Genomic DNA, 24,207 nt, shown 5'->3' with positions numbered 1-24,207 from the left:
CGTGGCTAACCATGTCTCCCTTAATGGAGGATACCAGCATCCCGACTGTTCAGCACACCCTTTTGGAATTATTACAGTACCTTCAGTTATTTGGAGGTTGTGAACTTATGGTGTCTTATTCAATCCAGAAAACAGCTCTACAGGTTTTATTTCTGTTTCACACACAGCCATACACTCAAGAATCTTAAGGGTGGCTGAGCATAAGTATGACAAATTTCAACCTTTAAGGACAAATTTGAGAAAACCCCCACTGACTGAACCCCAGAGCTTAGAGTGGCCCATTTTGGTCATAATGCTGAACCAGCCACACTACAACACTGGCTGCTTTTTGCCACACGGTTTTACTCTCCATGCTGAGGATTATGGCATTTGCTTCTGCTTTCAGCATCAGTGGGAAACGGCTTCTCTGATTTTCTTCTCTCTTATTTTTTTTCTATGTGTGATTATGAGTGATCTGTGAAGCAGAAAGAAGACAAAAAAATTCATAAGCTGGGTCTACCTTGTGGTCTCAATAGAAATTTAGTCAGTGTGGCGTGGGAGTTGACAGGAAACCCATCACCCATCATCAGTCTGTCATGTTGACGATGAGCACCATGCCTAGTTTCTGCAGGGTGTACTTTCAAACATGCCAACATGTAAATTCTTAGGCAGGAGTTAATAAAGGAAATCATTTTAATAGGAGTCACGATTACTTTTTTTTGAATGGAAAAAAAGACATTCAGGGCACTGGAATTTTCAGTTAATAATGGGTCTGGAAAGGAAACATTCCTTCCCACTTCCTGCCTCCAAGGTAAAAGGAAATATCGGGGAGGGGAGTCATCAGGAGGTTAGAGCTTTAAGAAGGTCTGGGTAGCCAAATGATACTGTATACACTGGTGTGGAATGAGGAGTGTTTTGTTTTACATGTCACATTTTTCATTCAGCAAATCATTGTCTTCCTTTAGGTTCATTAAGAATACATTTTCTTTACAGAAAGAGTAATCAAACAGTAGTTGATACCAAGAGGTAAAACAGAACAAATAATGGGATACCTCCTTGTTACATTAGAATATTACCCCATAACATTCTGTTTCACTGACTTTTGTAGAGACATGCGTTTTTTTTTTTAAAGGAAAAGTTTAGTGTCTTTGGATTCACTTTGAGACGGTGAGCTTGCATTGAGTTTTTTCAAAATATGATCAGAGGGAGATCATTCTGAATGAAACATCTCACTTCAAGTGCTTTATGAAAATATTTGGTGAAGTTAATGAACAGTATAAGAGATTTCACTGTGTAGAGCTGATTTGATTTCATTTTGGAAAAGTCAATCTGAAATTAGTGTTGGTAATAATATAATAATAATAATGTCTGATTCTTTTAGCCTAAGATGTATAATTTCTTCCATTTGTGCCAAATCATATGCTTTGCATCTAGTTTTAAGTTACTGGTATGTTGTGGAAACAATTTAGTGATTTGTGATCAGCATTTATTTTTAGTGAAGTGAAACAGAATGGAATAGAATAGAATATTTGAGATTTTATTTAATGTGGTCAGGGTATAAGAGTTCTTTATTTTTATGTATTGATATATGTATACATGTCATCTATCAATCTATCTATCTATTTAAAAACTCAAAAAAAGTTTAGAAACAACTGCCTTGGTGAATTTGGGCATGGTTATAATGGTATCAGCCATGGTTGGCCCACTGAAAATTCTTCTTTAAATAACGAACAAACTTGTCATTTTTCTTTTGACTTCTCATTTATTTTGGGGTTTTCAAATGGTTTTGCTTCTCTTACAGTCTTTCTCTTTTTAACCTCTTCCTTCTGGAGACAGTGATTGGTTACAAATGAGGGAAATAAAACCACACTTCAAAGTTCAGCATAGATTAGCAATGCATAATTTTAAGGAAGGGAGTATTTCATCTTTTTTTAAAATTAATAATTCTGACATGTGCCTTCCTCATGCCTTTTAAGTTACCATGGCTCACCTTAATGTCACCTTAATATCACAGTTTGACATTAGATGCCTCCCTAGAGAGGAAGAGAATCATTCAGAAACTAGGTACATAAAGGTTATTAAATTAATATTTAAAATTCTGGTTTTTCAGATTTCATTTTATTTGTAATTAAATGCCATGAGTACAAATGTGTGATTTCCAGTATGTGCACATGCTTGAATCTGTGTCCACTTAAAGGACAACAAGATTACTGGAGGAATTCTTATTTTATTTGTTGGCTTTCTCCTAGGAATATTATTTATGGCTACCACCAACCCATTGTATAAAGTCAGAGCTGAAGATATCATTTTAAAAAGATAAAACACATGAATGTTTCCCCTAATTAGAACTTTTTATAACTTGTTCCAGTCCCCAAATAACTAGCGTCTATGAGGAACAGGATAAAATGCCAACAGTAATCCATTCTTGGAGTCTGAAGAATTGAGCTGCATTATTTGATGTTATTGATAAATGTACACGTCTCATGTCTTGGGTATAATGTAAATGGAGATGGGAAATGAAAACATTATCGGTGGACTGGAATACATTTTCCCTCATACCTGAGAAGTGTTCCTAATGCTGCTTCATCATTTCATTTAGCAGCCAGAGTTTTGTCTTAAACCTGAGGGTTAATCACTCTTGTCAACAGACTTGGTTACTGCTATGTACTTTTTGGATGTAGCTATGTTAGTAAAGACTCCTGGTTGCTGGTCTGAAACCCAGTCTTACTAGCCTAGCTTAAGCAATAAGGGGCATTTACTGACTCAGGTAACTGAGAAGTCCTTGGTAGTTTTGGCTCCACTTGTAAGCAGACCTTCTTTATGTTGTGATCACCACACTGGACCTTCCATTCTACCAGTTTAGCTATCCCAGCAGAGTTAGTCTTTCCAGTTTTTATAAGTCTAAGTACTGTGTCTCATCAGAATAACTTGGGTCACATGCTTATTGCTGTACCAGTAACTGTGGTCAATGGAACAGAACAGTGATTGGCCAGACCTGGGTCACATTCCTATATCTGTATTCTAAGGATTGGAGGGGGAGCAGGCTCTCCAAAGGAAAAAAAAAAAAAAAAGGGCCACTATTACAAAGGCAAGGTTTTATATAGACGCTGGGCAAGAAAAACAGAAGATGCTACTACAGAGGTCTTATTTTGACTGTTTAAAAAGCTTAAACATGTTTAATTAAAAAACAAACAAAACAGTGATATTATCTTTATCTCCTCATTAAGTTAGTTATCCATTGAAAAAATATGTATTGAGCCAGGAATAGGCATTTCCTTCAACTTCTCTGAGCATATGAATTGTGTGCATGATTTTGATCAAGTGTCTGTAATATTTTATTAGATGATTTTCATCACTGTGGGTAATAAGTAGGTGATTTGACTTAGCAGAGTACAGGTGCTATTTTTAATACTTAGTGCTCTCTGGAGGGCTTCCAAATAATAATAGCACCTTTAAAAGCTTTGGATTCCCCAAGGAGCAATAAAATTGTGCTGAGTATTGTCTGTGATAAATAGCACATCTCGCTTCTCTTCTCTTCCGTATTCCTACTTGAGAAACCTGCAGATTTCCTGACCTTAGCTCAGGTTTGATTGCCTAGTGAAGGTCAATACTTTATTGCTTTCTATTTCTACATGTTTCTTTGTGTTTGTATTGGAATAATGAGAATGTGACGGGCTTTTAAAAATATTAAAAATCAGGGAAAGTAAAAGCATAAAAACATCAATAAGGAATAGAACTTAAAATTTTGTTTTCTAAAAGGGAAATAATTTAATTTTTTTCATGATCAATGGAGTTCAAGGCTTAAGGAACCAAAATCTCAGAGGAAAGGAAGCACAGAGAAGTGAAGTCAAAATGCCGCATGGAATTTTCCCTTGAGGCCTTGTTGTGTACTTCTAGGGTGAGACCAAAAAAAAAAAAAAAAAAATTGTTGAAAACACCTGATAAGAGATTAAAAGGTAAATATGCACAGATTTTAGCAGTCTCATAGACCTTCTGAGGAGGTTAGGACCATGATAAACACTCAGGGCTTTTAATCGGGTCTCCTGAATAGCTATATCCTAGGATAAAAGCAAACTGGAAATATACCACTCTCAGTTGAATAAAGATGATCTGCCTGCCAGAAGAAGCTCAAATCATCTTTGGAGGAAGGTAGCATTGTTCAAACTTGTATAATTTTCCATAAACAATGTATCTGTCATTTACTAAAAAATTAGTAGGCATGCCAGGAAATAGGAACAAATGACCAAAAATCAAGAAAGAAAAAATAGCCAAAAGTGATAGGTTCAGAAGTGATTCAGATGTTGGAGTTATCAGACGCAGACTTCCAAATAACTGATTCATATGTTCAAGAAGAGACAGAGTTTCACTAGAGATCTGGAATCTGTAAAAGGAATCAGATGGACAACTTCAAATTTAAAATTATAGTAACTGAAATTAAGAACCCAGTAGATGGTTTTAAAAACATATTAGATACACCAGAAGAGAGAATTAGTGACTTAAAAGATAGGTCAGTAGAAAATACCCAGATTAAAACACAGAGTGGAAAAAAGAATGCAAAAATAAAATTCCATAAGAGACGTATTGGATAGTGCAAAGGTCTGGGCCTGGTCATTGGACACCAGAAGGAGATTAGAGAGAAAATAGAAACAGAAGCAGTATTTGAAGAGATACTGATCAAGAATTTTGCAAAATTGATGAACAATATCAAGCCAGAAATTTAAGAAACTCTATAAGCAAAGAAAATCAAATAAATATATATATATATAGTAGTACAACTACTGAAAAACCGAAGAAAAAAAGAAAATCTTAAAAATATCTAAAGGAAAAAAGATACGGTTTCAAAGGAATACCCGTTAGATTTATAACTGATTTTTAAACAGAAACAATGGAAGCTAAAGAAAAATAGTATGACATATTTAAAAAGCCAAAGAAAGTAATTGTCAGTCTAGAATTCTATATTCAGTGAGCATATCCTTCAAAAAAGATATTTTTAGGAAAATTAAAATGAGAATTAATTAACAGCTTCTCTACAATGAAACTGTCAAAGGGAGCTCTGCAACCAGAAGAGAAATGGTCTCAGGTGAAATCATGGAAGTGCAGGAAGGCACATAAAGCACCAAAAAGGATAAATATAGAAGTAAATATAAATGCATATAGACTGTTTGAAACAATCCAAACAATGTCTAGCAGAGTTTAACTCCCTGTAACCAAAGATGGGACAATTTAAGCCTCCATTGGAATAGGAACTGCAATTATTGGAATTAAATATTTTAAACCCATAGGTTCATAATCTTAATAATAACAGTTGGTTACCATAGAAGGGTGGTTTATTTATTATTTTAAAATATAGTATAAAAATTTAAGAATTGAACATTTATTCTGCATTTCTTATACTACTGAGTAAGTTAACATAGATGGGGAGAATTTTCTCTTGATAATAGTATTCCAGCTAATAAATGAAAAAATAACAATTAGAATATTCTTATTTTTAAATTCTAATGAATTAATGGATCCAGGCATTGGATATTAATGACTAGGAATATTACAGAGTACAGCCAGACATGGTGTGCCTGCTGAGAGAGAAATACACATCATCAGCCATGAGGTAGTCTTGCCACAAAAAAAACAACAAAAAATGAACCTGAGTCTGACTAGGCCTCTAGATCTAACTACCAACAAATAGAATTTACAGATAGGGGACATTTTGTTTAATATAATACCATACCAAAAAATCAGATAATGGAAAACCTTAGTTCAAAGAATCCAGTTTCTGTAATGAATAAGTAACAAGGGAAAAAAAGATTTAGGGAGATTTGTAGGTTAAATAAACATTCAAAGACATATCAACCAATTACAGTGTACAGAACTTATTTGGATCTTGATTTTAGAATACTTGTAAAAATAGCTATGACATTTGGATATTTGAATATTTACAGAATATTTGATGGCATTCTGGCATTACTGTTAAATTTTTTCATGTTTGATAATATTATGGTTATGTTTTAAAAAACTGCTTATCTTTTAGAGATACATCCTAAATAGTAAGTGACAAAAAATAGTTACAAGAGATATGATATGATGTTTGGAATTTTCTTTAAAATAATATGGTTGAGGGAGACGTGGGTGGGAATAGAGATGGAACAAGACTTGTCATGAGCTAATGATCATTAAACAAACTGTTGGATATCGGGGTTTCATAGCATTGTTAATTCAATTTTTATATGTTGGAATTCTCCATAACAAAAAACTTGAAAGATAAAATATATGTAGCATTACAATAAAAACCAATAATAATAACTAAGATGACAGTGGGGTGTGGGATAAATGAAGTTAAAAAAACGTGAAGTCCTTATTCAGGAAATGGTAAAATATTGATTATGGTAGTGTAATAAATCAATGGAACATATTTTAGTTTCTAGGGTAGCCACTTAAAAAATGTATAACTAGGGGCTTCCCTGGTGGTGCAGTGGTTGGGAGTCCACCTGCCGATGCAGGGGTCGCGAGTTTGTGCCCCGGACTGGGGGGATCCCACATGCTGTGGAGTGGCTGGGCCCGTGAGCCATGGCCGCTGAGCTTGCGGGTCCGGAGCCTGTGCTCTGCAACGGGAGATGCCACGGCAGTGAGAGACCCGCTTACCGCAAAAAAATAAATAAATAAATTAAAAAGTATAACTAGCAAGCTGAAAGAGGAACAAAGTAGAATAATGAAAAAAATGTTTGTTTAGTTGAAGATAAAAGGAGAGTTAAAGAATAAAGAACCATGAGACAAAGAACATATTAAGGTGGAGATTTAACACCAATGTGAAAGACTAAAAACTTCAATTTAAAAACAATGATTATTGGACTGGATCATAATAAAGGACAACTATTTGCTGACTATACCTGGCACACTCTAAATATAAAGCCATAAAAAGTTAAAAGTAAAAAAGAAATACCATGCAAACATTAACCAAAGGATGCGGTGCAGTTTTATGTATGCATAGAAATACCTTAAAATATTAAAAAGTAAGCAACTAATAGTACTAAAGCAAGACATGTACAGATCCTCAAACTTATTTGGGATTTCACCATACCTCTTTAATAATTAACAGAACATGCAGAAAAAAAGTCAGTAAACATATAGAAGATTCAGATACCACATTTAACAAACTTGACCTAATTGTAATATATAGAAATATATATACCTACACCTACCAACTGAGGAATATTCATTTTTTAAGTGCACAAGAGACATTTGGCCATTAGTATGTATGCCTAGACAGAGGCATTTTTCAACAAATCTCAAAAGATGGAAGACATGGAGTTTATTTTCTGATCACAATAGTATTAAAGTGGAAATAAGCAACAAAATGAAAATGAGAAAATTCTAATATTTGGAAATTAACTAATACTCTTTCCCTCATGTGTCAAAGTAACTAATCATAATGAAAATTAAAAATATATTCAAGTGATAATGAAAATTCAACATATCAAACCTTGTGGGTTGCAGCTAAAACAGTACTTATAGGGAAATTTATAGCCTTAAATTCTTACATTAGAAAAAAGAAAGGCTGAGAGCCAGTGATCTAAATATCAGTCTCAAGGATCTAAACAAGCAAAGTAAACTCAAAGAAATTAGAAGAACATAAAGATAAGAACAGGACTTCCCTGGTGGCACAGTGGTTGAGAGATTGCCTGCCGATGCAGGGGACACGGGTTCGTGCCCCGGTCCGGGAAGATCCCCCATGCTGCGGAGTGCCTGGGCCCGTGAGCCATGGCCACTGAGCCTGCGCGTCCGGAGCCTGTGCTTCGCAACGGGAGAGGCCACCACAGTGAGAGGCCCACGTACTGCAAAAAAAAAAAAAAAAAAAAAAGATAAGAACAGAAGTCATTGATACAGAAAACAAGCAGTAAAAAAATAAATAGAGCCAAAAATCAGTTCTTTGAAAAGGCTAACAAAATTTATAAAACTGTGGTAGGAATAATTAAGGAAAAAAATAAGTTGCAAATTGCTAAAAGCAAAAGTGCAAAAAGAATAACACTAGAATATAGATATTAAGAGGATGATATAATTAGATATTACCAAATTTTATGCCAAAAAATTTGAAAATTTAAATGAAATGGTTAAGTTCCTTAAAAACACACTAAAACGGATATAACACATTTTAGAAAATCTGAATTATCCTATATCTATTAAAGAAATTTGCTTCATAATTAAAGATCTTCTGATAAAGAAATTACCACTTAAATTCTCCAGCAAATTCTTCCAAACATTTAAGGAGGAAACAGTCAAATATAAATTCACATTAGGACAGCATAACCTTGACACCAAAGCCAAGAAGCATATTAAAAGAAAATCATCGTCCAATTTTTCTCCTGAAGATAGATGCAAAAATCCTAACTAGAACATTAGCAAAAGTTAGTAAATCAAATTCAGTGACATATAAAATGGATAATATATTACTAAAATGTTGGGTTAATTCTAAGAATGCAAGTTAATTATTGGAAAATCAGTCAACACAGTTTACCACATTAATAGAGTAAAAATGAAAAACCATACAATCATCTCTGTAGGTGAGAGGAAAAAAACTTTTGATAAAATTTACCACTCATTTATGATAAAAATTAGCAAAATGGGAATAGAGCAGTACTTGCTTAATCAGATAAATGGTATCTACAAAAAAGCTACAGAAAACCTCGACTACATAATGTTGAATTATTGACAGCTTTTTTGTTGAGATTGTGAATAAGATAAGTATATCTTTTATTTCCACTTTTGTTCATCGTTGTATTAGAGACTCTTGCAAGTTCAATAAGGTAAGAAAAATAGAATGTCCTCATAATCTTGGGATGGGCAAGAATATGTACATTTTTTTGAACATCTTTATTGGAGTATAATTGCTTTAGAATGGTGTGTTTCTGCTTTATAACAAAGTGAATCAGCTATACATATACATATATCCCCATATCTTGTCCCTCTTGCGTCTCCCTCCCCCCTCCCTATCCCACCCCTCTAGGTGGTCACAAAGCACCAAGCTGATCTCCCTGTGCTATGAGGCTGCTTCCCACTAGCTATCTGTTTTACATTTGGTAGTGTATATATGTCCATGCCACACTCTCACTTCATCCCAGCTCCCCCTTCCCCCGCCCCGTGTCCTCAAGTCCATTCTCTATGTCTGCATCTTTATTCCTGTCCTGCCCATAGGGTCCTCAGAACCATTTTTTGTTTTTTTTCCTTAGATTCCATATATATGTGTTAGCATACAGTATTTGTTTTTCTCTTTTTGACTTACTTCACTCTGTATGACGGACTCTAGGTTCATCCACCTCACTACAAATAACTCAATTTCATTTCTTTTTATGGCTGAGTAATATTGCATTGTATGTATGTGCCACATCTGCTTTCTCCATTCATCTGTCAATGAACACTTAGATTGCTTCCATGTCCTGGCTATTGTAAATAGAGCTGCAATGAACATTGTGGTACATGACCCTTTTTGAATTATGGTTTTCTCAGGGTATATGCCCAGTAGTAGGATTGCTGGGTCACATGGTAGTTCTATTTTTAGTTTTTTAAGGAACCTCCATACTGTTCTGCATAGTGGCTGTATCAATTTACATTCCCACCAACACTGCAAGAGGGTTCCCTTTTCTCCACACCCTCTCCACATTTATTGTTTGTAGATATTTTGATGATGGCCATTCTGGCCAGTGTGAGGTGATACCTCATTGTAGTTTTGATTTTCATTTCTCTAATAATTAGTGATGTTGAACAGCTTTTCATGTGCTTCTTGGCCATCTTTATGTCTTCTTTGGAGAAATGTCTATTTAGGTCTTCTGCCCATTTTTGGATTGGGTTGTTTGTTTTTTTGATATTGAGCTGCATGAGCTGCTTGTAAAGTTTTTGGAGATTAATCCTTTGTCAGTTTCTTCATTTGCAAACATTTTCTCCATTCTGGAGGTTGTCTTTTCATCTTGTTTATGTTTTCCTTTGCTGTGCAAAAGCTATTAATTTTCATTAGGTCCCATTTGTTTATTTTCATTATTATTTCCATTCCTCTAGGAGATGGGTCAAAAAATATCTTGCTGTGATTTATCTGATAGAGTGTTCTGCCTCTAGGTATTTCATCCATTTTGAGTTTCTTTTTGTGTATGGTGTTAGGGAGTGTTCTAATTTCATTCTTTTACATGTAGCTGTTCAATTTTCCCAGCACCACTTATTGAAGAGGCCGTCTTTTCTCCATTGTATGTTCTTGCCTCCTTTTTCAAAATTAAGGTGACCATATGTGCATGGTCTTGTCTCTGGGCTTTCTATCCTGTTCCATTGATCTATATTTCTGTTTTTGTTCCAGTACCATACTGTCTTGATTACTGTAGCTTTGCAGTATAGTCTGAAGTCCGGGAGCCTGATTCCTCCAGCTCTGTTTTTCTTTCTCAAGATTGCTTTGGCTGTTTGGGGTCTTTTGTGTTTCCATACAAATTATGCAATTTTTTGTTCTAGTTCTGTGAACAGTTTGATAGGGATTGCATTGAATCTGTAGATTGCTTTGGGTAGTGTAGTCATTTTCACAATGTTGATTCTTTCAATCCGAGAACATGGTATATCTCTCCATCTGTTTGTATCATCTTTTATTTCTTTCATCAGTGTCTTATAGTTTTCTGCATACAAGTATTTTCTCTCCTTAGGTAGGCTTATTCCTAGGTATTTTATTCTTTTTGTTGCATTGGTAAATGGGAGTGTTTCCTTAATTTCTCTTTCAGATTTTTCATAATTAGTGTACAGGAGTCCAAGAGATTTCTGTGCATTAGTTTTGTATCCTGCTACTTTACCAAATTCATTGATTAGCTCTAGTAGTTTTCTGGTAGCATCTTTAGGATTCTCTATGTATAGTATCATGTCATCTGCAAAAAGTGACAGCTTTACTTCTTTCTTTCCGATTTGGAAAAAAGTAATGCTTTTCTTTTCTGATTGCTGTGGCTAAAACTTCCAAAAGTATGTTGAATAATAGTGGTGAGAGTGGGCAACCTTGTCTTCTTCCTGATGTTAGAGGAAAGGGTTTCAGTTTTTCACCATTGAGAAGGATCCTGGCTGTGGGTGTGTCATATATGGCCTCTATTATGTTGAGGTAAGTTTCCTCTATGCCTCCTTTCTGGAGGGTTTTTTCATAAATGGACATTGAATTTTGTGAAAAGCTTTTTCTGCATGTATTGAGATGATCATATGGTTTTTATCCTTCAGTTTTTTAATATGGTGTATCACATTGATTGATTTGCGTATATTGAAGAATCTTTGCATTCCTGGGATAAACCTCACTGTATCATGGTGTATGATCCTTTTAATGTGCTGCTGGATTCTGTTTGTTACTATTTAGTTGAGGATTTTTGCATCTATGTTCATCAGTGATATTGGCCTGTAGTTTTCTTTTTTGGTAACATCTTTTTCTGGTTTTGGTATCAGGGTGATGGTGGCCTCGTAGAATGAGTGTGGGAGTGTTTCTCCCTGTGCTATATTTTGTAAGAGTTTGAGAAGGATAGGTGTTAGCTCTTCTCTAAATGTTTGATAGAGTTCGCCTGTGAAGCCATCTGGTCCTGGGCTTTTGCTTGTTGGAAGATTTTTAATCACAGTCTCAATTTCAGTGCTTGTGTTTGGTCTGTTATATTTTCTATTTCTTCCTGGTTCAGTCTCAGAAGGTTGTGGTTTTCTAAGAATTTGTCCATTTCTTCCAGGTTGTCCATTTTATTGGCACATAGTTGCCTGTAATACTCTCTCATGATCCTTTGTATTTCTGCAGTGTCAGTTGTTACTTCTCCTTTTTCATTTCTAATTCTGTTGATTTGAGTCTTCTCCCTTTTTTTCTTGGTGAGTCTGGCTAATGGTTTATCAATTTTGTTTATCTTCTCAAGAACCAGCGTTTAGTTTTATTGATCTTTGCTCTTGTTTCCTTAATTTCTTTTTCATTTATTTCTGATCTGATCTTTATGATTTCTTTCCTTCTGTTAACTTTGGGGTTTTTTTTGTTCTTCTTTCTCTAATTGCTGTATGTGTAAGGTTAAGTTGTTTATTTGAGATATTTCTTCTTTCTTGAGGTAGGATTAAATTGTTATAAACTTCCCTCTTAGAACTGCCTTTGTTGCATCGCACAGGTTTTGGGTCATCATGTTTTCATTGTCATTTGTTTCTAGGTATTTTTTGATTTCCTTTTCTGATTTCTACAGTGACCTTTTGGTTATTTAGTACTGTATTGCTTAGTCTCCATGTGTTTGTATTTTTTACAGAGTTTTTCCTGTAATTGATATCTAGTCTCATAGTGTTGTGGTCGGAAAAGTTACTTGGTACAATTTCAATTTTCTTAAATTTACCAAGGCTTGATATGTGACTCAAGATATGATGTACCCTGGAGAATATTCCATAAGCACTTGAGAAGGAAGTGTATTCTGTTGGTTTTAATGGAGTGTCCTAAAAATATCAATTAAGTCCATCTTGTTTAATGTATCATTTAAAGCTTGTGTTTCCTTATTTATTTTCATTTTGGATGATCTGTTCCTGGTGAAAGTGGGGTGTTAATGTCCCCTACTTTGCTTGTGCTACTATCACTTTCCCCTTTTATGACTGGTTGCATTTGCCTTATGTATTGAGGTACTCCTATGTTGAGTGCATAAATATTTGCAGTTGTTATATCTTCTTGGATTGATCCCTTGATCATTATGTAGTGTCCTTCTTTGTCTCTTGTAATAATTTTTCTTTTAAAGTCTATTTTGTCTGATATGAGAATTGCTACTCCAGTGTTCTTTTGATTTCCATTTGCATGGAATTTCTTTTTTTATCCCCTCACATTCAGTTTGTATGTGTCCGTAGGTCTGAAGTGGGTCTCTTGTAGACAGCATATATATGGGTCTTGTTTTTGTATCCATTCAGCCAGACTATGTCTTTTGTCTGGAGCATTTAATCCATTTACATTTAAGGGAATTATCGATATGTATGTTCCTCTTACCATTTTCTTAATTGTTTTCAGTTTGGTATTGCAGATCTTTTCCCCCTCTTGTGTTTCCTGCCTGGAGAAGTTCCTTTAGCAGTTGTTTTAAAGCTGGTTTGGTGGTGCTGAATTCTCTTAACGTTTGCTTGTTTGTAAAGGTTTTAATTTCTCTGTCGAATTTGAATGAGATCCTTGCTGGGTAGAGAAATCTTGGTTGTAGGTTTTTCCCTTTCATCACTTTAAATATGTCCTGCCACTCCCTTCTGGCTTGCAGAGTTTCTGCTGAAAGATCAGCTGGTAACCTTATGGGGATTCCCTTGTATGTTATTTGTTGCTTTTCCCTTGCTGCTTTTAATTTTCTTTTCTTTGTATTTAATTTTTGATAGTTTGATTAACATGTGTCTTGGCATGTTTCTCCTTGGATTTATCCTGTATGGGACTCTGTGTGCTTCCTGGACTTAATTGACTCTTTCCTTTCCCTTATTAGGGCAGTTTTCAGCTATAATCTCTTCAAATATTTTCTCAGTCCCTTTCTTTTTCTCTTCTTGTTCTGGAACCCCTATAATTCGAATGTTGGTGCATTTAATGTTTTCCTAGAGGTCTCTGAGACTGTCCTCAATTCTTTTCATTCTTTTTTCTTTATTCTGCTCTGCGGTAATTATTTCCACTATTTTATCTTCCCAGTCACTTATCCATTCTTCTGCCTCAGTTATTCTGCTATTGATTCCTTCTACAGAACTTTTAATTTCATTTATTGTGTTGTTCATCGTTTGTTTGCTCTTTAGTTCTTCAAGGTCCTTGTTAAGCATTTATTTTCTCCATTCTATTTCCAAGGTTTTGGATCATCTTTACTATCATTACTCTGAAGTCTTTTTCAGGTAGACTGCCTATTTCCTCTTTTTTGTTTGGTCTGGTCGTTTTTTACCCTGCTCCTTTATCTGCTGTGTGTTTCTCTGTCTTCTCATTTTCCTTAACTTACTGTGTTTGGGGTCTCCTTTTCGCAGCCTGCACGTTCATACTTCCCATTGTTTTTGGTGTCTGCCCCCAGTGCCTAAGGTTGGTTCAATGGGTTGTGTGTGCTTCCTGTTGGAGGGGACTGGTGCCTGTGTTCAGGTGGATGAGGCTGGATCTTGTCTTTCAGGTGGGCAGGACTGTGTACGGTGCTGTGTTTGGGAGTGCCTGTGACCTTATTATGAATTTAGGCAGTCTCTCTGCTAATGAGTGGGCTTGTGTTTCTGTCTTGCTAGTTGTTTGGCATAAGGTGTCCAGCACTGTAGCTTGCTGATTGTTGAGTGGAGCTGGGTCTTAGCGTTGATGTGGAGATCTCTGGGAGAGCTTTCGCTGTTTGATATTAAGTGGAGCCAGGAGGTCTCTGGTGGAGCAATGTCCTGAACTTGGCTCTCCCACATCAGAGGCATAGGCCTGACCCCTGGCCAGAGCACAAAAACCCTGTCAGTCACATGGCTCAGAAGAAAAGGGAGAGAAAAAGAAAGAAAGAAAGAAAAAAAAATGAAATAAAGTTATTAAAATAGAAAAAATTATTAAAAATTAAAAAGTAATTTTAAAAAAATCGGACAGACAGAAGCCTAGGACAAATGGTAAAAGCAAAGCTATACTGACAAAATTGCACAAAGAAGCATACACAGACACACTCACTAAAAGAGTAAAAGGAAAAAAAATATATATATATATAGTAAAAACAAGGAAGAGAGCAAGCAAATCAATAAACAAATCTCCCAATGGTAATAAACCCTAAATCCTAAACTAAGATAAACATAAAACCAGAAAAAAATTAGATGCAGAAAGCAAACTGCAAATCTACAGTTGCTCCCAAAGTCTACTGCCTCAATTTTGGGATAATTTGTTGTCTAGTCAGGTACTCCAGAGATGCACATCAAGTTGATTGTGGAGATTTAGTGTATAGATAAATGCCATGGGTTAGTCAGATCGTGGACCTTGAAAAGTAGTTGTTTGTAATGAAAGTCTAGTGTAATACATTTTGTTTCTGTGATAAATGTTGCCTTCACTATCCTGGCATTACAAAACAGTGATATTATTTTATTGATCTTCTTTTTCATATCTGCTCTTTTTTCTTTTATTTTGGTTACCAAATAATGCCTGCTTTTAAAATTCAAACATATAAAGTAATAGGCAAAGTCCCCTATACTGGCACCCCAAACCCATTCCTCAGAAGTAACCACTGTAAATGTTTTTATTCTCTCCTTTTTATTTATGTATTAAATACACTTTTAAAATATTGTTTTCAAAGAGTCATCAACTTTCTGTCTAAATCTTTTAAAATTCAAATGTATATATTGAGACCAAGTTTACCCTTCCTGTCAAATTCAACAAATGGGCAGTCAGTCCACTAAACTCTTAAGTATTTGTAATCCTTGTTATTTTACTTTGTTCTGTTTGTTTGTTGACGAGATTAAGCAGCAATTTTGGGAAGGAAGGATAACCGCCAATGTGATGTACAGTACTGTTCCTTTGTTCCCAGAGCAAACCTCCTACATATTCCCACAAATAAATTTGCTCTCATCTTGAGTGAATTGTAGGCAGGAACAAGTAGTCCATATTACCAGTGCTGATGGAAAATGGGTGAGGAGGTGAGCACTGCAGTTTACAATGTATTAAGCTAAGAGTAATGATAATGTACAAAAAGACACATGATATATTTAACATAAATGTATTTTAAAGTTTTTGGTTCCACTATTCCATAAGGCATAAACATCCAACAATGACCGTTGTGGAATATGATTAAGAATCATGACAGTTTTTGAAAGAGGAGAAGTATTATAGTAATTGAGATAAATCTGCCATAATATAGTAAAGAAAAAGCATCAACTGATTTGGAAGTACATTTTACATACCAGATCAAATACTGATGCTTAAGACTTGATTGTGTAAAATGAACCCAACTCCTTTACCCAATTCATTACCAATTGTTAAATATCTCTCAGATTTGTTGTAATTCTACTGTATCTACTGTTCCCATAATAGTCTAAATTATCATTATTACTGCAATAGCCTCTTGACTGATTCCCTTGCATCCACTTTTGTCCCCATCCAATCCATTTTCCAAATATAGCCTGAGGGAGATTTTCAAAATGCTAGTTTGATTATGCCACTCTCCAGGTGGAAACCATTTCCACCATTCCAAAGCCTAACACAGCCCCCTGTCTTTCTCTCTTGATTCTTTTCATATTATCTCCCTTAGCTCTCTGAACTCCAACTACACTGCCCTTTCTCCTCCTTAAAATCGCTCTCCTCCCTTCTGCCACATGGTCTTTGCACATTCTTGTTCCCTTAGCCTCTAGAATTCTGTTTCGTTTATCTCCACTAACTTAATTTCATCTCCTCAGATTTCAACTCCAATATTTCTCCCCTACAGTTTAGGCCTCTTGTTATAGTCTCTCTTTTTGGTACCTGCTGCTAACCTGTGTTAAGATTTCATCACTGTCTCCCCAGCAAGACCATCAGCCCTGTGTATATTGATATCCTGTTACTAGCTTAGCCTGACATATGCCAAATGCTTAATAATTGTTTGTTGAATGCATAAAACAATGTATATATATATTGTAAATTGAATAGGAGATGGATTACTGCAGCTGAAGATATTTTGTTTTTTTAAAAATTATTTATTTATTTATTTATTTATTTTTGGCTGCGTGGGTCTTTGTTGCTGCACATGGGCTTTCTCTAGTTGTAGCACACGGGCTTCTCATTGTGGTGGCTCCTCTTGTTGCGGAGCACAGGCTCTGGGCATGCAGGCTTCAGTAGTTGTGGCATGCAGGCTCAATAGTTGTGGCTCGTTGGGCTCTAGAGCACAGGCTCAGTAGTTGTGGTGCATGAGCTTAGTTGCTCCGCAGCATGTGGGATCTTCCCAGACCAGGGCTCGAACCCGTGTCCCCTGCATTGGCAGGCGGATTCTTAACCACTGCGCCACCAGGGAAGTCCCTGAAGATATTATTATCTGTTACTAATTATAGGAAGTAACTTCAAAGGAAAGTCAACGACAGAAGTTCTGATGAAATGTAAATTAAAGGACTAAATTTTCAAATGAGGTTACTGATGCTCAGAGGGGTTAAGAAATTTGCACATGGATGGGAACACAGCTACTAAGTGATAGAGCTAGAATTTTGACCAATAGCACTAGTATTCCCAAGAGTGGTAAAGCCTTTATATAGACAATAAGCATGGCAAATTCTGCATACTCTATCCCCTCCTGAAAATTCAGGAGGACCATTATGAATATTAAAGGCTGACAATTCCTGGAGTAAGGAACGTTGTTGAACTTGATATAATCCAGTATCCCTTTCATTTGGTGATACTCATGAATGGAACTTGCCTTAGCAAGTGTTGCTATACATTTCTTCATTTATCCTTTTATCCTTCAGTTTGCTTTATCTTTCCTTATGACATTGACTATAATTCCATTGCTAAATAATGCTTTTCAAAGAAGACATTTGCCAGATACTTCCATCTAGCTAGAATGAGAAAACAAGACTCCCCCCTGTTCAAGATAAAACATTAAATCTTTTAAAATTAATTTGTCTTAACTTAGGCACAAGTGTCTGAGACGTGAACCTCACTTCTTTCCGTCGCAGATATACTTATTGGTTTGAAATTACGCTCTTTTTCCCCCACATTATTTAGGTTACCAAATTGAACATGATGAAGCACCACCAGACCTGGGATAGCAGTGAGAATCAGAACATTGCATCTATATTTCATGAGAAAAGGGAGACAGTTGATCAAACTTTGTCCAACTACCAATGATAAAACATACCAGTGTCAGCTTCAATAATTACTGAAGAATAAGACTTATCTATAAATAATACTACATTTATTTCATTTTTAGCTTATTTCATTTAAAAATTAATTCCTGCTAAACAGTTCTTGGCACTAGGGAAGTGTGCCAAGACTCATTTCTTTAGAATGGAACATAAGTCTTTCAGGACATGCATATACTGTACTTCTCCAAATTTCTCCTAAGTTTAGGTATATGGATTTTATGTCCTTAGGTAGAGAATTTTACCATGCCTTATTCTTCTATATTTATATCTACATCAATATAGGTTTATTGGGAAGAATCTGTGCATATCTACAAGCTGACAGAGGGTGCCTTTGAGGATTTTTAGCCTAAATATGACTACATATTACAAAAAAACCCACCACTGTGTGGTTTTGAGTGTAATAACTCAACATGATATATGTACTTCTAGTTTGAGTCAAAGTGTTTTTATTGAAAAATTTTAAGTTCATACAAAAGAATAGGAAGGAATCAAGTCTAAATTCAACTTTTCTTCCCTGAATTGATTGCTAAAAAATAGAAATAAAATTTTCAATATGCCTGACTCTATGAATTTACTCAATGAATAGGCACTGGGGCATAAAGGAGGACTAGATATTATCCTTGCTTTGAAGAAGCTCACCTAGGGGAATGTAAATGTGTACAGCTACTGTGGAAAACACTATGGAGGTTCCTCAAAAAATTAAAAATAGAACTACCACAAAATCCACTTCTGGGTGGATTCTGCTGGATTTCCAGCAATTCCACTTCTGGGTATTCTTCTGCAGAAAATAAAAGCAAATGCTAATTTGAAAAGATATGTGCACCCCTATATTCATTTAAGCATTATTTACAATAGCCAAGATATGGAAACAGCCTAGGCGTCCACTGATGGATGAATGGATAAAGAAGATGTGGTACACACACACACACACGCACACACACACACACACAACCATAAAAAAGAATGAAATCTTGCCATTTGCAACAACATGGATGGACCTAGAGAGCAGCATGCTAAGTGAAATAAGTCAGAGAAAGACAAATACCACATGATTTCACTTATCTGTGGAATCTAAAAAGCAAAGCAAATGAAGAAATAAAACAGAAACAGACTCATAGATACAGAGAACAAGTGGTTTCCGGAGGGGAGGAGAGTGAGGGAATGAGTGAAATAGGTAAGGGAGATTAAGAGGTACAAAGTTCCAGTTACAAAATAAATGAGTCATGGGGATGAAATGTACAGCATGGGGAATATAGTCAGTGATATTGTAATAACTTTGTATGGTGATGATGGTAACTTGATTTATTGTGGTGATCATTTTGTAATATATAGAACTATCGAATCACTATGTTGTACACCTGGAACTAACATTTTGTTGAAAGTCAATTACACTTCAATTTTAAAAAAAGTAAAAGGAAGCTCACCTACATGCAGAGATAAATAGCTATGCACGGATATTACCGGTTAGGTGCCATGGCGGGCAGGGGGTTGGGCATGTAGGCGAGCGAGGGCAAGATGCTGTGGGAACACCTAAGGGGGCACTTGCCTAACCCAAGATCAGGAATTCAGGCCCGGTTTCCTAGAGAAAGTCACATCTAAGTTAAGACTTCTGTATCTAACAGTTCTGGTATGATGAAGAAATTGAGATAAGAGCACCTGTGTCACCCTTAGTTAATTGAAAAAAGAATCTATAATTGCTTTGTAGTGAGTAGTCTTTTTATGGCAGCATTTTTGGCTATCTGTGGATAGAAAAGAAGAAGGTGATGATGCTGTCTTTTTCTGGCTCTAGTTTGCTTTGTCTCATTTCTTTGTGTACTTTACTGATTTTTTCTGTGAACCCATACAGAGCCACATGAAAACTATCTCCACCCAGTTTAGTATCTGATCTTGAACAAGATAATTTTAGAGTCTTAGCTATGTGTTTGTGTGTGAGGGTGTATATGTAAGAGTAATGCGTAATCCCAGCTTTGTTGGAGGGACTGCCTGATCCATGACCCCTTCTGCGAGAACTGGCCTTTCACCCAAAGGGCTGGCACTTAACGGTTGTGTCTGTCCACTGTGACCCTCTGAATCTGGCATATCCACAGTTCATTCTTTGTAGGACACTGACAGCAGAGACCCGTGGCCTAATATGGCCTGCTGATAAGTTTTGTAAATCAGGAAATTTCATTGAAAACCTGGATTTCTGCTATTACACAGCCAAAGTTGAGAAGTGGCAGGAACTCTGTTTGTTGTAGGCCCTTTAGTCCCAGCTCCTTGTTTCACACCTGGTCAGCTTCACATGTTTAATTACCTGCCTTACCTGGTAGGTATTTGAATTGATAACTCCTTGCAGATAGTTGTGGCTGATTAGACCAGGTGTGGACTGATCTTGACCTTGGTTGGGTTAATCAGATTCTTTTCCTCTGGTCATTTTGAAGTGGTGTGCACTTGGTTTCCACTTAAGCTGTGAAGAGATACAAATATTTGGTCATGTCAATGCCAAAGCAGAGAAAGCACATCTTAAGGTAGAAGCAATAGGGTAAATGTTCCAGAAAGAAATAGAGATAACAAGATCCTGTAGCCCCAGAATGTATCAATATTGGATCTGAATGGCCCCCCTCTTTCTGGCTCTGGCTCCTCATGAGACCTGGCTGTACTTCCTGTCCTATGTGCTATGGGATACCTCTAATTTCTGATTCTGACCCCCATTTTTCTTGAGCTCCACAGTGGATTTTTGTTTTTTTGTAACTAAATGAATCCTAATTAAGAGGCTTGCACATGGTTTTTACGATATTTTTGTTTGAGTGTGGAAATGGAACTTTAGGTGTCCATCTAATTGTTATGAAAACTCTTAGTTGGATTAGAACAAAATCTTGTCATCATCGAGTAGGGTTTTTTTAAAAAAAAAAAAAATACATTTAGGGCTTCCCTGGTGGCGCAGTGGTTGAGAGTCTGCCTGCCGATACAGGGGACATGGGTTCGTGCCCCGGTCTGGGAAGATCCCACATGCCGCGGACCGGCTGGGCCCGTGAGCCATGGCCGCTGAGTCTGCGCATCCGGAGCCTGTGCTCTGCAACGGGAGAGGCCACAACAGGGAGAGACCTGCGTACAGCAAAAAAACAAACAAACAAAACAAACAAACAAAAAATACATTTAATCATTTATTTATTTATCACTGCGTTGGGTCTTCGTTGCTGCGTGTGGGCTTTCTTTAGTTGTGGTGAGCAGGGGCTATTCTTCACTGTAGTGCACAGGCTTCTCATTTCGGTGGCTTCTCTTGTTGCGGAGCACGGGCTCCAGGCACACAGGCTTCAGTAGTTATGGCTCACGGGCTCTAGAGTGCAGGCTCAGTAGTTGTGGTGCGCGGGCCTAACTGCTCTGCTGCATGTGGGATCCTCCCGGACCAGGGCTCGAACCCGTGTCCCCTGCATTGGCAGGCAGATTCTTAACTGCTGCGCCACCACGGAAGCCCCTTGAGTAGGGTTTTGACCATTAGAAACCTGTGGGTTAAAGCCTTCCCTGAGAAGTTGTATCTATGCTTGAGATGCTTGAGATTTCACTGTGAAAAAGTGATCCTGCATAAGCTAGAAAGTTGCCTGGCTTCTTAACTTTGATATTTTAAAATGAGCATTATGTAATATTTTATATTTATAAAACAGTATATTTGGAGCACAATAAACTAAACACCCATGAACCTACCATCCAATTTAAGAACTATAAATTACTCATGTGTTCCTTCCCTATATCTCATCTCCTCTGTTTCCATTTTGATAGTAGCCATTATCCTGAAGGAATGGATGTACTGGATGCATTTTCCACTCATCCATCCTTTGCTTTTCTTTTCTCCTATAAAATAATTTTGCCACATGTGTATATATCTCTAAACAAGATATATTTTAGTTTTTGAGCATTATAAAAATGGCTTTATACCATATGTCAGTGCTTCCCAACTTCTTCACATCTTGGCATACACTGAACTTGAAAATATTGTACAGTGCCTTGAGATAAATGCTATTCATGTCCCACTAAAAGACTCTGGCCACTCCAGCTACTATTCACCCCCAGAACTAAGGGGATCAATATGTTAAGACCTTTGTAACCTAGTCACTGAGGTACATAAGTTGGAAAGCACTGCTATATGTAGTCTTCAGCATACGCTCTTTCCACTTTATTCTTTGTTTCTAAGATTTATCCCTGTATATACTTATGACTGTAGGCCATTCCTTTTCAACACTGTATAATATTTTTCTGTGAACATATAAGCATTTCCATTTTATTCTGGTCAGACCCCTTCTTTGCTTTTTATTTACCCTAGGGATCATACCAATCTACCATGAGTCAGAGAAACCTGCTGAATTTGATTTCATGTTTTCCTAGGATTCAAAATGTTGCTTTTAAATTTTGGTTTTAAAAATCTGTTTAGTTTTATATTGGGTTTGGGAGTCTATGACAACAAGAGAGAATCAATTTGAGAACTATTTAATTATATTATTAAGGCACAATAGCAATGTGTGCCAGTGAATCCACCTTCAGATCACTGGAAATTTAGTTTAGACAAGCAAATGAAGGAGTACTGAATTATGAGTATTTCATAATGGCATTACTGTTCTTGATATTTAATATGTATTGGGATCTGAAATGAACTGTATGATTTAGTTAGGCAATGGCAAATATATTTCACTTCACGTTCCAAGTCCATCTTTTTGGTAGTGTTTCCCTTGAGTAGTACTGGAAAAGTGTTTAGTCTATGTCAGAGCTCTTGGTTAAGAATTCAGTGATCAGTTATTGATGTCTGCCCTGAGTATGCAAAGTGGAAATAAGGACATACCTGCTACACGTTTTCTTTCCCTAATCTAGTGTATCCATCTTCCTCTGTTTCTATGATTATCTTGAAACCATCTTGATCATCTGATTAATATTTAATTTGTAGCTTACCCCTTTTGGAAAACAAAATTCATAATTAAAAAGTCAAAGAGCATCATATAGTTGTGCTCTTTTCTCTGGTTGTTTATTATAGTCTCTAATTACCTTCTCCACAGGATGCTTTTCTCACAAGTATCCAAAATACTCCACTCCTTCGGTAAAGCATATTTTACTATCATTATTGAGCCTTAACTGGAAAATAGATAAAATGCCCTTTAATATCCTTGGTCTTAGGGTTTTGAATTCAGCTTTACATAGATCTTATCCACTGTATTTTAAAACAATTAGAGTAACAAAGCTTCCTTAGACTTTCCAGAGCCTATTAAATGTTATTTTTAAGGTAACATCTTTTCTTGTCCTTCATTTATGAATATTTGGTCAGGAAATGGTCCTAAAAAGCTTCAAATCCCAATTGAATAATGCGTTCTCCAAAGTAGCTGCCAAATGTAAATACCACCGATATACATTCATGCATATGATAGTATATAAATAACCAGGAAAGCATAGCAAAGGTCAATCAATTATGTATAGGTCAGAATGCTTTCTATCTGGATTGAGTCATTTTAGCAAATGACATCATGTGTCCTTTGGAGTCTTGTGAAATGTGGCTTGAGTCATTATAGATTGGCTTCTTCTCTGGGTTACCAGGATGGCAGTGGTAAGGCTCAATAAATAAATGTATTGGACTCTGCAGGAGCAGGTATGCATAATTAGGATGTAGTGATGAAGGCTTCTTATTGTGTAGAGAAACTTGGGCCCCATCTGCCAATTCCTAGTTTCTTATCCTCTTGGTTGATTTTTTTTTAAAGAACTTGAAGACAAAATAGTTGGAAACGAGCCAGATGCTCTCTTTATTTCTGTGATGGATATCCTTTCATGAAATTGCCAGCAGGGAATCAATAGTAATAAATCTGGCACCCTTCTAATCTCTTCTAACTTCACCATTGCTCTTCTGGAATGGGGCTACTAGGACCCTTTAAATTTGGTTTATAATTTCTACTTGATCTGATGTGGAATGGTCACACCAGATTGCCAGACTCTAGAGTGACTGGTGGGATGTGATGTTGTGTGAGGTGGCAAGGGATGTTGTCATTTTCCAGTTGGCACAATAGGAGCTGAATTTAGCTTATAGACCAAGTGGTGAAAGAAGCTGCCAAGTCCAGTCATTTCTGATTAGTCAGGGCTTGAGGAGGTAAATGTTACTTGACAAGAATTTAATGTGTGATTTTCCCCTTCCTTCAGTATATTTTGGAAATGTTAAAAAGTTGTTGACTTTTTTTTAAAGTAGGATGACTTAGAATGAAGAAAGAGTCAAAATTGCTGCCATGTTTTATAGGCATCTATCATTGGAGACTAAGTTTGGTTCTGAGAGCTTGGAAGGAGGAAGACTTGGGCATCCTTAGCAAAGATGAAAGAAACTGGTTCTTGCTTAAAGGGAGGTTATAGTCTAGTGGGAAGATGGACATGCAAACAGATTGCCACAGTGTAAAATGGTAGCTGCTCTAGTAAGAGATATATGTAAATCTAGGCAGTATTGATATTTCTGTCACTTACTGATATTATTTTATCCCT

At 36.3% G+C, this 24,207-nt stretch overlaps 1 protein-coding gene across 5 annotated transcripts in view; it reads left to right on the top strand.

The window, feature by feature from the left end:
* The window catches only part of FHIT (fragile histidine triad diadenosine triphosphatase), a 1,455,268-nt gene that overhangs the window by 271,348 nt on the left and 1,159,713 nt on the right, over positions 1 to 24,207 (top strand). The window lies entirely within an intron of this gene.

Source organism: Grampus griseus, assembly GCF_964374135.1.
Source record: "Grampus griseus genome assembly, chromosome: 10".
Taxonomy (NCBI): Eukaryota; Metazoa; Chordata; class Mammalia; order Artiodactyla; family Delphinidae; genus Grampus; species Grampus griseus.
This window is presented reverse-complemented; position numbering and strand designations above follow the sequence as displayed.